We start from the raw sequence: 12221 nt of genomic DNA, 5'->3' as shown, positions 1-12221 counted from the left end.
CCACAGCGCCAGCCCCCTCCCCCAATTTTTAAACTATTCTAAACAATTGAAAGGGAAGAAACCCTCCCAAACTCCTTCTATAAAGCCAACATCACCTTAATTCCAAAACCAGAAAAACATACAAGGAAAGAGAACCATAGACCAATATTCTTGATGAACATTGATGAAATCAAATCCAACAACACATCAAAAAAGATTATCCACCTGCACCAAGTAGGATTTATCCCTGGTATGCAGGGATAATTCAAAAATGCAGGTCAGTAAACATGATATATCACTTTAACAATTTGGCATTTAAAAACCACATGATTATCTCAATAGATGCAGAAAACGCATTAGATAAAATACAATATCCTTTCATGATAAAAACCTTAAGCAAATTGAGCATAGAAGGAACATAGCTCTACTCAATCAAGACAATATATAATAAACCCACAGCCGGCATCATATCAAATGGGGAAAAGCATTTCCCCAGACAATGATGCCCACTTTCACCATTGCTATTCAATATAGTTCTGAAAGGTTTTTTTGTTTTGTTTTGTTTTGTTTTGTTTTTGACAGGCAGAGTGGATAGAGAGAGAGAGAGAGAGACAGAGAGAAAGGTCTTCCTTTTTGCCGTTGGTTCACCCTCCAATGGCCGCTGTGGCCAGCGCATCGCGCTGATCTGAAGGCAGGAGCCAGGTGCTTATCCTGGTCTCCCATGGGGTGCAGGGCCCAAGCACTTGGGCCATCCTCCACTGCCTTCCCGGGCCATAGCAGAGAGCTGGCCTGGAAGAGGGGCAACCGGGATAGAATCCGGCGCCCCGACCGGGACTAGAACCCGGTGTGCTGGCACCGCAAGGCGGAGGATTAGCCTATAGAGCCACGGCGCCAGCCTTTTTTTTTTTTTTTTTTTTTTTTTTGACAGGCAGAGTGGACAGTGAGAGAGAGAGACAGAGAGAAAGGTCTTCCTTTTGCTGTTGGTTCACCCTCCAATGGCCGCTGTGGCTGGCACGCTGCGGCCAGCACACTGCGCTGATCCGAAGCCAGGAGCCAGGGGCTTCTCCTGGTCTTCCATGAGGGTACAGGGCCCAAACACTTGAGCCATCCTCCACTGCACTCTCGGGCCACAGCAGAGAGCTGGACAAGAAGAGGATCGACTGGACAGAATCTGGCACTCGGACCGGGTCTAGAACCCAGGGTGCCGGCACCACAGGTTTGAGCCTATTGAGCCTATGGAGCCACAGCGCCGGCCTAGTGCTGAAAGTTTTAACCAAAGCAATTAGGCAAGAAAAAGAAATCAAAGTGATTCAAATTGGAAAGGAGGAAGTTAAATCATTCCTGTTTTCAGATAACATGATTATATATATATATATATATATATTTATTTATTTATTTATTTATCAAAAGACTCCATAAAGAGATTATTGGAACTCATAAGAGAATTTGTCAAAGTTGCATGTTATAAAATCAATACACAAAGATCAATACCATTAGTATACACAAGCAATGCCATGGCTGAGAAAGAACTTGTAAGGTCCGTACCATTCACAATAGCTACAAAAATTTTAAATACCTTGGAATAAGTTTATTTAAGGATGTGAAAGATCTCTACCATGATAATTAAAAAACATTAATAAAAAATAAGACACATACACAAAATTGGAAAAATCTTGTATGTTCATGGATTGGAAGATTTAATACCATCAAAATGTCCATTAAACGAAAGCAGTTTATAAATTCAATGCAATCCTAGTCAAAATACCAAGGACATTCTCCTCAGATTTAGAAAAAAAATCCTAAAATTCATGTGAAAACACAAAAGACCCTGAATAGCTAAAGCAAACTTAACAAAAACAAAGTCAGAGGCATAACAATACCATATTTCAAGACTTACTACAAGGCAGTTATAATCAAAACAGCCTGATACTGGTACAAAAATAGACATGTGGACAGATTGAGCAGAATGGAAACCCAGAAATTAATCCACATGTCTCCAACCAGCTAATCTTTGACAAACGAGCTAAAATCACTCCCTGGAGAAAGACAGTCTCTTCAACAAACAGTGCTGGAAAAATTGGATCTCCGTATGCAGAAGTATGAAACAAGACCTCTACCTTACATCCTATGCAAAAATCAGCTCACAATGGATCAAGGACCTAAAACTACCCCCTGACACCATCAAATTACTAGAGGAAAACAAATTACTTGGGGAAACTCTGAGAAATTGGCATAAGCAAAGACTTCTTGAATAAGACCCCAGAAGCACAGGCAATAAAAGAAAAATGGGCAAATGGGATTACAACTTCTATTCTTTTTTTTTTTTTTTTAATTTGACAGAGTTAGACAGTGAGCGAGAGACAGAGAGAAAGGTATTCCTTTTGTTGGTTCACCCCTAAATGGCTGCTGAGGCCTGGTCTCCCATGTGGGTGCAGGGCCCAAGCACCTGGGCCATTCTCCACTGCCTTCCCATGCCACAGCAGAGAGCTGGACTGGAAGAGGAGCAACTGGGACTAGATCCTGGTGCCCATATAGGATGCCAGCACCACAGGCAGAGGATTAACCAAGTGAGCCACGGCACCGGCCCACATCTTCTATTCTTTAAGGAGGAGACTTGAAAGCAGTTGTAGAACCTGCATGTGGAGAGGATGATCAGTCAAAGCAGCCCAGTTGGCAAAGGGGGCAGTCAACAGGAGGGGGCTCAGAGTGAAGAACAAGAACAGAAGCCTGCAAAGCAAGTTCAAGATGGAACCTGTGAAACAGGGAGTTTATAAGTGCAAGTTAGTTTTAAATCTTCATAGCCACCCTTCTTTCAGCAATGTCATGTGCTTGCCTTAAAGCTGCAGGTCTGATGGCTGTTGCCTATCCAAAATGATTTGTTCTTTCCCATTAATATCCAGTAACACCTTAATGTTGTCTGTTTCATTAAAGGATCTGCTCATAACCCCATATATTGGTGACTGAATTGTAAACTGGCATAAACTATTGGAAAGAACTTTGGAGACATGAGTCAAGAACCTTTAAAATGTCAATAGTCTTTAATTCAGGAATTAAATAATAATAATAAATAATAATAATTAATAATATAATAATAAATAATATAATAAATAATTAATAATAATAATAAATAATAATAATAGCTAGCACAACTCAATGCTTAGTATATGTGTTCAGTGTTTCAAGTGCTTTACAGGTGTTAGGACAGGTAAAGCTCATTAAAACCTATGAGGTCCTTATACGACCAATGAAGAAAAAAATGAGATACGTAGAGTTGACGTGTCATGCCACACTTGCACAGCTAATAATTTGCAGTGCTAGAATTTAAACCAAGGAACTTTGAGTTAGAGCTCACAAACTTAACACCTTAGTACACTGCATCTCTATTTATGTAGGAAGATATGTGGGTTAAGATCTATGCATAAAGGTATGCATTTCCATATTATTTGTCATGGAGAATATTTTAATGCTTTTTAAAGTTAGGATTTACTTACAGTAATGTGCATGGACCCTAAGTATTTAGCTCAATATTTTAAATATAAATATGGCGTGTAACCACCACTCTGAGCTATATAGGACATTCCAGCACCCCCAAAGGACTCTCACATGTCTCTCTTCCTTGTCAATAACCCATCCTTAGAGATAATCAGTATCCAACTTCCATTAACTAATTTTGTTAGTCAATAACTTCATATAACTAGAATCATATAGTAAGTAATAGATTGTGACTGATCTTTCATTAAACTTAATGTTTGCAAGGCTCATTCAGTTATGGTGTTTAAAAATAGTTTGTTTCAGTCGTCTTTCTACTTTTTACTTCTTGAACCCTTTCTTTAGTGGAGCATTATTTAAGTAAATTAAAAATATGTTATCACAACAATTAAAAAGGAAAAAGGGAGAAAGAAGGAAAACAGTGTCAGTGTATTCTTAGAATTCTATCTATGAACTCCATGAAATCTATTTTCTTCATAGTAATTTTAATAATAAGTTAATTTAAAAAATAGTTTGTTCTTTTCCATTACAGTATTCTATTGTATGAATCCATCATAATTTGCTTATCCATCTTCCTATTATTGGAGACGTTTCCAGTTTGAGGCTATCTTGAATGAATTACTAAACATTTTATCCATGTCTTTAATGGATATGTGTTTTCAGTTCTGTTTAATAAATAACAGGATTGGAATTGCTGTATCAGACTTTTCATTGCCACTGTAAAACACTTTTTCAAATTCTTGAACCAATTTACAATGACAACATTAATAGATGAGGGTTCTACTCTACAACCTTAACAACACTTGCCATAGTCAGTCCTATGAGTTTTAGCCATTTTGATGAGCTTGTACTGGTATTTAATTATGATTTTGTCTTGAAATTCCTCTATGAATTAAAGTATTATGAAATGGAGCACTTTTCCATGTGTTTGACCATTTGAACGGTCTCTTTGGGGCAGTACTTGAGTCTATTTGGCTCAAGTATTTTTGCCTTTGTAAAATTGGGCTGCTTGTGTTTTTCTTACTGATTTTTGGAAAGAGTTCTTTTCACATTCTATATGATATCTGTAGGATATGTGTATTGCTAACAAAGCCTCCTACTGTATGGCTTACTTATTTGATTTTGACGAACAAAAATTCCTAAACTTAATAAAGTCAATTTTATTTTTTTAAAGATAGATTCCTTTTTTTGTCCTGTTTAATATGCCTTTCCCTATTTCAAAGTCAGGAAGATATTCTTCAATATTCTCTTCTAGAAGCTTGAATATTTCAGACATCACATTTAATCTACTTCAATTTTTCTGCATGTTGTATGGTAGAGGTCAAGATTCCTTTTTAGCTGTGCCAGAGCTAAACTTCTGCAGCATTTTTTCACAACTCTCTTTTTGTTACTGAATTATAAGGTTACAAATCATGTGATTCTACATGTGGAGATCTATTTCTGGAGTATATGTTTTATTTTACTGTTCTATTTTTCTAATTTATTGCCCAAACTGTACTATCATAATTACTGTTGCTTTACAGTAAGTCTTGAAATCTGTTCAAGTTCTCCAACTTTATTCTTCTTTTTAAAGTTTTTTCAAAGATGCATTTTATGTCAATTATAAATAAATGGCTAAATAGATTATAGTTTATATCCATAAAAGCACAATAGTACTTTTAATGCATTACATAAAAATCAAGTTTAAAAAATTTTGAATGATGTGGGAAAACACAATAAATAGTGAACAGAAAAGGACATCAACTTGCCAAACCTATGTGACCTCAATTATGAAAATGAAAAGTATATAAAAAGATGAAAAGTAAATATGCCAGAATGTCAACTATGGCTCTCTCTTCAAAGTGATGTTATAAATATCTGTATCTGTCATTTTCCTGTTTGATCTCAGACCTATTCACCACATCCCATGATCTTCTTTGTATTTTAGGGAGTGAAATCCTGCAAACTATGTTTCCTGTGCATTCTGCCTCTCTGTCCCTTCACTGGGACTGCCCAATAGAAGCTACTAGACAGAGATTGGGAGTTGGGAGAAGGTAAGAAACAAGCATATCTCAATCCTTCTCTGCTTGTTGGGCAGCATTTCTATGGCTGTAGCTTCCCAAAAGTTTCAACTCCCTCTACGTGGCTCTAGCTTCTTGGCTCTTATAATTATTACTGATTGCCTTCATTCCAATACCCTGTAGTCTGACAGCAGGTCCCTGGGTTGCTTCTGCATTTCCCTGTTTGCATTGTTAGCTCTCTCAAGCATATAAAACAAATTTCTCGTGTTGAATTTTCTCTTCTGAATTAATTGATGTGTTTATTTGTAAAATAGTAATTATTATGGCCTTAATTGCATTTTTTTTACATTATTAGAAACTTGTTCAACTGTACATGAATGGCTGTTAAAACATGTGTGTATATAGTTTCTATTGTTCTCTTTTCTTTTTGTTTTACTTGAGATACTAGAGAGGGAATAAAGTATTTGGGTGATTTAATTAATAACTATTGAGAGTGGGCCAGGTACAAAGCTGTCAGTGAATTGGCCACGAATGTATAAATGTATGCTAGATGTAATAGATTCATCTGGACTGAGTTTCTATCAAAATGTCTTTCTGATCTGGGAATCTTTGCCTATTTATTTATTTGAAAGGCAGAGCAACAGAGAAAGAGGGAGAGATCTTTGATTTGCTGGTTCATTCCCCAGATGCCTGCAACAGCCAGGTCTAGTCCAGGCCAAAGCCAGCAGCACAGAACTCCCAGGTCTCCCACAGGGGTGGCAGGGACCCAAGCACTTGAGTAATTACCTGCTGCTTTCCAGGGTGTGCATTATCAAGAAACTGGATGAGAAGTGGAGGCAGGACTCAAACCAGGTGGTCTAATGTCAGATACAAGTATCCAAAGTGATAGCGTAACCAGCGTGCCACAAAGCCCACCCATCTCTCATTTGTGTCTCCACAAAGAGCAGAAAGCGTATTACTGAAATGGAATGCAGAGTACAGCCATTTTAGTAGAAAGGATAGACAAGATGTTATCTGCATCTCAGAACTATCTAGAAAGGGCAGATTTGAAATATTGACTCCTAAGAAGGCATCTAAAGAGTTCTTTCTAGAGGATAATCCAGAGAAAGAGAGAAGAGAGAAGAGAGACGGAGACAGAGCTGGAGAGAATCTGGGTGTGTTCATCATTGATTGAGTTACTCTTTTAAGTCAGGCTTGGAGAAAGCAGCCCCTTTTCCTATGACATTTTATTATCCTTTCTTTCAACATAAGCCCCACAAGGGATATGGGCAGAGGGGAGTATGGTTGCTTTGTTCTATTTGTTTTTCAGAAGCCAGGGATAGATAAACAAAACTCTACAGACCAAGAAAAAAAGAGAGGCTCTGGAAAGCAGGCAACGGCCAGCCTGGTGTTCCTGAGCCTCGGAGGCTTCTGCACTCCCTCTGCTGTGTATCTCAGCGGTGACCTCAGAACTCGCTTTCTGGCTTTCAAAAGTGGTTGCTCTGAGAAACAGCTGGATGATATGGAAAGAACTTGGAACTTGGAACCCGAATGCCTGAGTCCTGGTCCTGCCTCTTTCCCACACTAAGGTTGAGTGCCCTGAGCATGTCATCTATTCTGTGCGTTTCACAGTTTCCACACCTCTAAAGTTGGGTTTGATAGGAACTCACCTGATAGGGTCAGTCTGTGAATTACATCTGCAGCCTTTTTTGTTTTACTAGCTCCTCATCTCCTTGCGGAACGAGACCACATCCCTTGGCATGACACAAGAAGCCTTTATCTCACTCCTTACTTCCACTATTCCATCACTCCCCCTCTGGGATTCCTGGGATCTAGCCCTACCTAAGAACTCAGAGGACTTTTTCAGTGTTTTCTCACAGTCCTAATTCCTTTCAACAAAATAAAATACCCTTCATGGAAAGCCTCTTTCTCTAGTATCTGGCCCGTCAACTTCTCTTATTTTTTTGGTGAAGTCATCTCCTATTCCTCAGGCCTAATTAATTGCTCCTTCTTTGCTAATCCATTTCATCTGTGTAAACCTCCAACTTAGTAGAATTGTTTGTCTATTTATCGTCTCACAAGGACTAAGAGTTCCTGTGTTGTACATCTTTGTTTTCTCAGTGAGTAAACCACGGATCCTTCCACAGCACCGATGAGTAAATATAGATTGAGTAAATAAGCACAACTTCAAGAGTTAAGAGGTGACATATTTTTTGATGCAACACCAGGGAGTGGCAAGGAGATTGAAAATAAGGTCTAGATTCTGAACTCACTCTCATCTCTGCAAGTCATCCAGTGTCTCTAGGCTTTGGTGCTCTCATCTTCATCTCAAAGCAGGAAGATAGGACCAGATGGTCTCCAAGGTCCCTTCCAGCTCAAGCGTCTTTTTTCTTGTGAAGTCCAGAGAGCTAGTTGCTTGGCTAAGGGACTCACATCTGAAGGTGGTTAGGAATAACCACAAAATAGCGTGCAAGACAGACACTTTAGTATAGTGGAAAGGGTGTTGGGTTAGATTAGAAAAATCTTAGTCCCAACAACCTAGCTTCCTAACAACTACATAGTTTTGTTCAGATAAATTATTTCTCTTCTGGATTCTTTTTATTTTTTTTTCAGGAAAACAAAGCCTTATTAAATTGATTGTTGAGATTAAATGGGTAATAGATTTTAAAACTGACTTTATCTACCATAAATAGAGTCCTGCTATTTTGATTTTTAATCATGAGCCTTAAGAGATCTACCTTGAAACCTAGAAGGGCCTTTTTGAGATGATTTTTTAAAAAGGGATCATTGATGTTCAATTACTGGCCAGGAATTCACACTGTAAATTTTGCAGTCAAAGGCTTTACAACATTCCCCTTGCCAACTGCTTGATTACTCAACTGTAGTTTTCAATCACTTCAGCTTTGAAGTTTGGCACAAATTAAACTGTCTCCAGCTTCTACATTTGGATGGAAATCATTGAGTGGTGAATTGTCTCATAAACTGTGGTCAAGTGTACCATCAAACACACAGAGACTAATATAAGCTGCATAATATTTTCTCAGTGACCCTGGGATGGGGTGGGAGGGCTCCCAGGCCTCAGAGAAGCTGATATAGATCGGCTCAAATGAAGCAGTGCTTTGACTCTGTCTTCAGTGGCAACCAGCAGTCAGTTGGGTATCTCTATATCTGTATATGTATATATATGTTCATAACTCAAACGATCCAGACGTCAGAAAAATAAAGGATTTCATAATGGTTTCTTGATAGCGAGTGTTGAGAAGAAGGCTTTCTCTGCCCCCTTCTCTGGGTTCTACTCAGAACCCATCTATTGACCTGCAGCTGCACTTTCTGGATAACAGGATAATTTAGAGGAGAGAAGCAGCCACACAGTCGTCTACAATGGCTGTTAGCATGACTCATCTCTCCGCTCCCTTATAAGGACTCCAACAGCCACAAGCCTAAAGGGTCTGACAATCATAGGGCACCACGCAGGAATTGCTGTTCAGGCTGTAGAATTGTGTGGTGGCAAGTAGGGTTCTGGAAAAATCCCCCAAACTCAGAGAGGGGCTAAACTGAAGAAAGCAGCCACTTGATTTCTTCCTTTATCTCTCATCCAACACATCCTTCCAGAGAACTGGCAGAAGGCACAGGGAAAAGGGTGTGAGTCATTTTAGTTTGCTGAGATAACAACTTGTGCACTGCATCTTTTTAATATAATAACATGGGGTTTACTGTATACATAGTTCCATGGGCACACGGCAAGTACTGTTTTCTACTAATGATTGTGTTTTCATACATAGAATATGAGTAGTTTAGTATGATGGTGAAGTGTGAAGACTCTGAGATTAGAAAATTTGGAGCCAAATCTTGGCTCTGCCATTTGTCTTCTCCGGGATTTTAGACAAATTCCAAAAGCTCCTTGGTCTCAACTTTTCTCATCTGCAAAGGAAGATAATATTAACACCTACCTGGGGTTGCCATAAAGACTAATGAGATATATCTGTAAATCTCTGAGAAGCTACTCAGCACCTAAATCTTTTCAATATGTGTTAGCTGCTTTTAATTGTACCTTATGAGCCTCTTAAGGGCAAGGACTATAGATTTATTCATTAAACATGCAATTACCAACCATGTACAATACACCAGGAATTGGAGTTACAGAGGTGGTTAACACACTGGTACCTGATAACAAAGTCCTATGGAGATAATGAGGTACATTTTTAAAGATGTTGAGATGAGTACTGTGTGAAGTGCATGGATGGTAATAAGAGAGTCCAGAATTATGCTTAATGCTGCCCAAGAGACCCAAGAAGGACTCATTTGCCAGATTAACAAAGCAGAGAGAATTTACCAGGGGAAGTGCATATAATTTCCATGTTAGACACATGCATACTGGACTATTTAAAAAATATTGTGGAAGAATGGAATTAAAAGATAAATTATTTTGGTTCAAAGGATTTTTGAAATCCATGCGCAGATTTTTGATAACACATATTTTCTATGAACTTTTGAAAAACCCTCGTGTAGCTATGTGTGTATCATGGGTATACATATTTTACATATATGACACACAGATAATATATGTACATATGTATACATCAATTATATATTAATTACATATTAATATATATGCATATTACACAGAGACTATAAATATACACACAGAGTGTATGTATACATAGTTAACTGATTGAACACATGTATATTTGTCAGTCTTGTTAATTCATCTCTGAGAGAGTTAATCTTAAATTTCCTACAATGATTGTTGATCTTTCAGGTTTTATTCTGCATTTTTAGGCAATATCAGGTAAATTCAGGTTTGTGATGGTTCTATCTTCTCCGAAGAGCTTCTTTTAATCATTAGCTAGTATATTTATTTCTATAGATGTTTTCCCCTTCAATTGTATTTAGTTTAATACTAATATTGTTCTTACCAGATTTATTTGATTTTTATATTACAATTTGTTACATTCATTTAGTTTCAATCTTTGGTCCAAATATTTTGTAGTAAATATGTCTTGTTCATGAAACATATAGCTGAGTGTCTCAAAAATCCAATGTGATAATCTATAGCTTTTAGAATATGAATTTAACTCATCTATGATTAATTTCATTACTACCTTTTGGCTGTATTTCTGCCATTTTATTTTCTGGGCTTTTTTCTCCTTACCAATGAAGAGCAGTTGATAGTTCCTAAAGCAAATGTCCAAAGGTAATAAATGCTCTAGTTCTTTGCAACTCTGAGAATGTCTTTATTCTCTCATTCTTTGTTATAGACTGAACTCTGGTCCCAACCTCACACCCAATCCAAATTAATATTTGAGGATCCTAACCCCTAGTATCATAGAATGTGGTTGGTTTGGGATCAGGCTGTTAGGTGGGCCCTATTGCAATCTGACTGGTGTCCTTTTAAGAGGAGAAAATTTGGACACACACAGGAAAGCCAGGGATGTGAGTGTGTGTGTGTGTAAAGGAAAGACAATGTGAGGGAATTTAGAGAAGGTGGCCATCTTCAGGCCAAAGTGAGAGACACCTAGGAGGAAATGGAACCTGCTAACACCTTAATCTTGGATTTCCAGCTTCCAGAACTGTGAGAAGATCAGTATCTGCTGTTTAAACTGGACAATTTGTGGCATTTTGCTATGGCTGTCCTAGAAAGCTAAAATGCTCATGGACGATAGTAATATGGGCACAGAAGTCTAATTCGAATCTTTTCCCTCTCAGCATTTTGAAGGTGTATATTATCTTCTGGCAAAGATTGCTATGAACAAATTACCTGCTAGCTCCATCACCTCACCATTGTTCTGTGATAAGTAATCTGTCCCATTTTCTAGTACCTTTGGAGATACTCTTTGTTTCCACATTGTTATACACCTTTTCATCTAACTACAGTCCTACTTTCATCTCTTGGCTCTCTAGTGTTTGCAGTCTGCCTCCAATGATCTATCTTCCGTGTTCAGAAAATCTCATCCACTATCATTTCAATTACCACTTTTCCACCCTTCTTAAAAATGGGCCACTAGCTGATAGCTTGGCTCAGTCCTGGTTGCACAGCTATTTTGCTCCTTCCTGGGACTTTACAGAAGTAACAGCCCAAGGCAACAGCTGATGTGTCTTTAAGGCTCCTTCCGTGGCCAAGAGAGGTCTGCCCTGAGACTCTCAGTTCTAGTGCATGAGAGTCATGCTAGTCTCCTGCCATATTTGGTTTTCATTAATCCAGAAATCCAACTGCCAGCTGTCCTGACAACTAGGTGAAGAGCTACTAGGCTGCACCTGTAGCCCACAGTGACTGCTATGTGTTTTGTTTCTATGTATGGGCCACAGAACTGATTATCTTTCTCTTTTTTTCTTTTTCGTTTTTTTTTTTTTTTGCAGCTATCATGTTTAAAATCTTTTATTTTAAAATAATTTTGAACTTACAGAAAGTTTCAGAGATAGCACAGAAAGTTCCTATATACCTTCCACCCAACTTTCCCTGATTTAAAAATGCTACATAGTCTGTCACTGTGGTGTAATAGGCTAAGCTTCCACCTGCAGTGCTGACATCCCGTATGGATGCCAGTTTGTGCCCTGGCTGCTACTCTTGGATACAGCTCTTTGCTATGGCCTGGGAAAGCAGTGGAAGATGGCCCAAGTGCTTGGGCCCCTACTCCTGCATGGGAGACTTGGAAGAATCTCCTGGTTCCTGGATTTGGATTGGGTCAGCTCTGCCCGTTGCGGCCATTTGGGGAGTGAACCAGCAGATGGAAGATCTCCCCTCTGTCTCTCCCTCTCTCTGTAACTCTACCTCAA

General features: G+C 38.5%; 1 long non-coding RNA gene across 1 annotated transcript in view; it reads left to right on the top strand.

Annotated features, from left to right (window-relative positions):
• The window catches only part of LOC133760769 (uncharacterized), an 85178-nt gene that overhangs the window by 38892 nt on the left and 34065 nt on the right, over nucleotides 1–12221 (top strand). The window contains exon 2 of the long non-coding RNA XR_009866001.1: nucleotides 5396–5501. This is a non-coding gene — a long non-coding RNA (uncharacterized LOC133760769). The remainder of the gene's footprint in view (nucleotides 1–5395; nucleotides 5502–12221) is intronic.

Source organism: Lepus europaeus, chromosome 5 (genome assembly GCF_033115175.1).
Source record: "Lepus europaeus isolate LE1 chromosome 5, mLepTim1.pri, whole genome shotgun sequence".
Classification (NCBI taxonomy): Eukaryota; Metazoa; Chordata; class Mammalia; order Lagomorpha; family Leporidae; genus Lepus; species Lepus europaeus.
The sequence above is the reverse complement of the archived record's forward strand: the minus strand, read 5'-3'. Positions and strand labels throughout refer to the sequence as shown.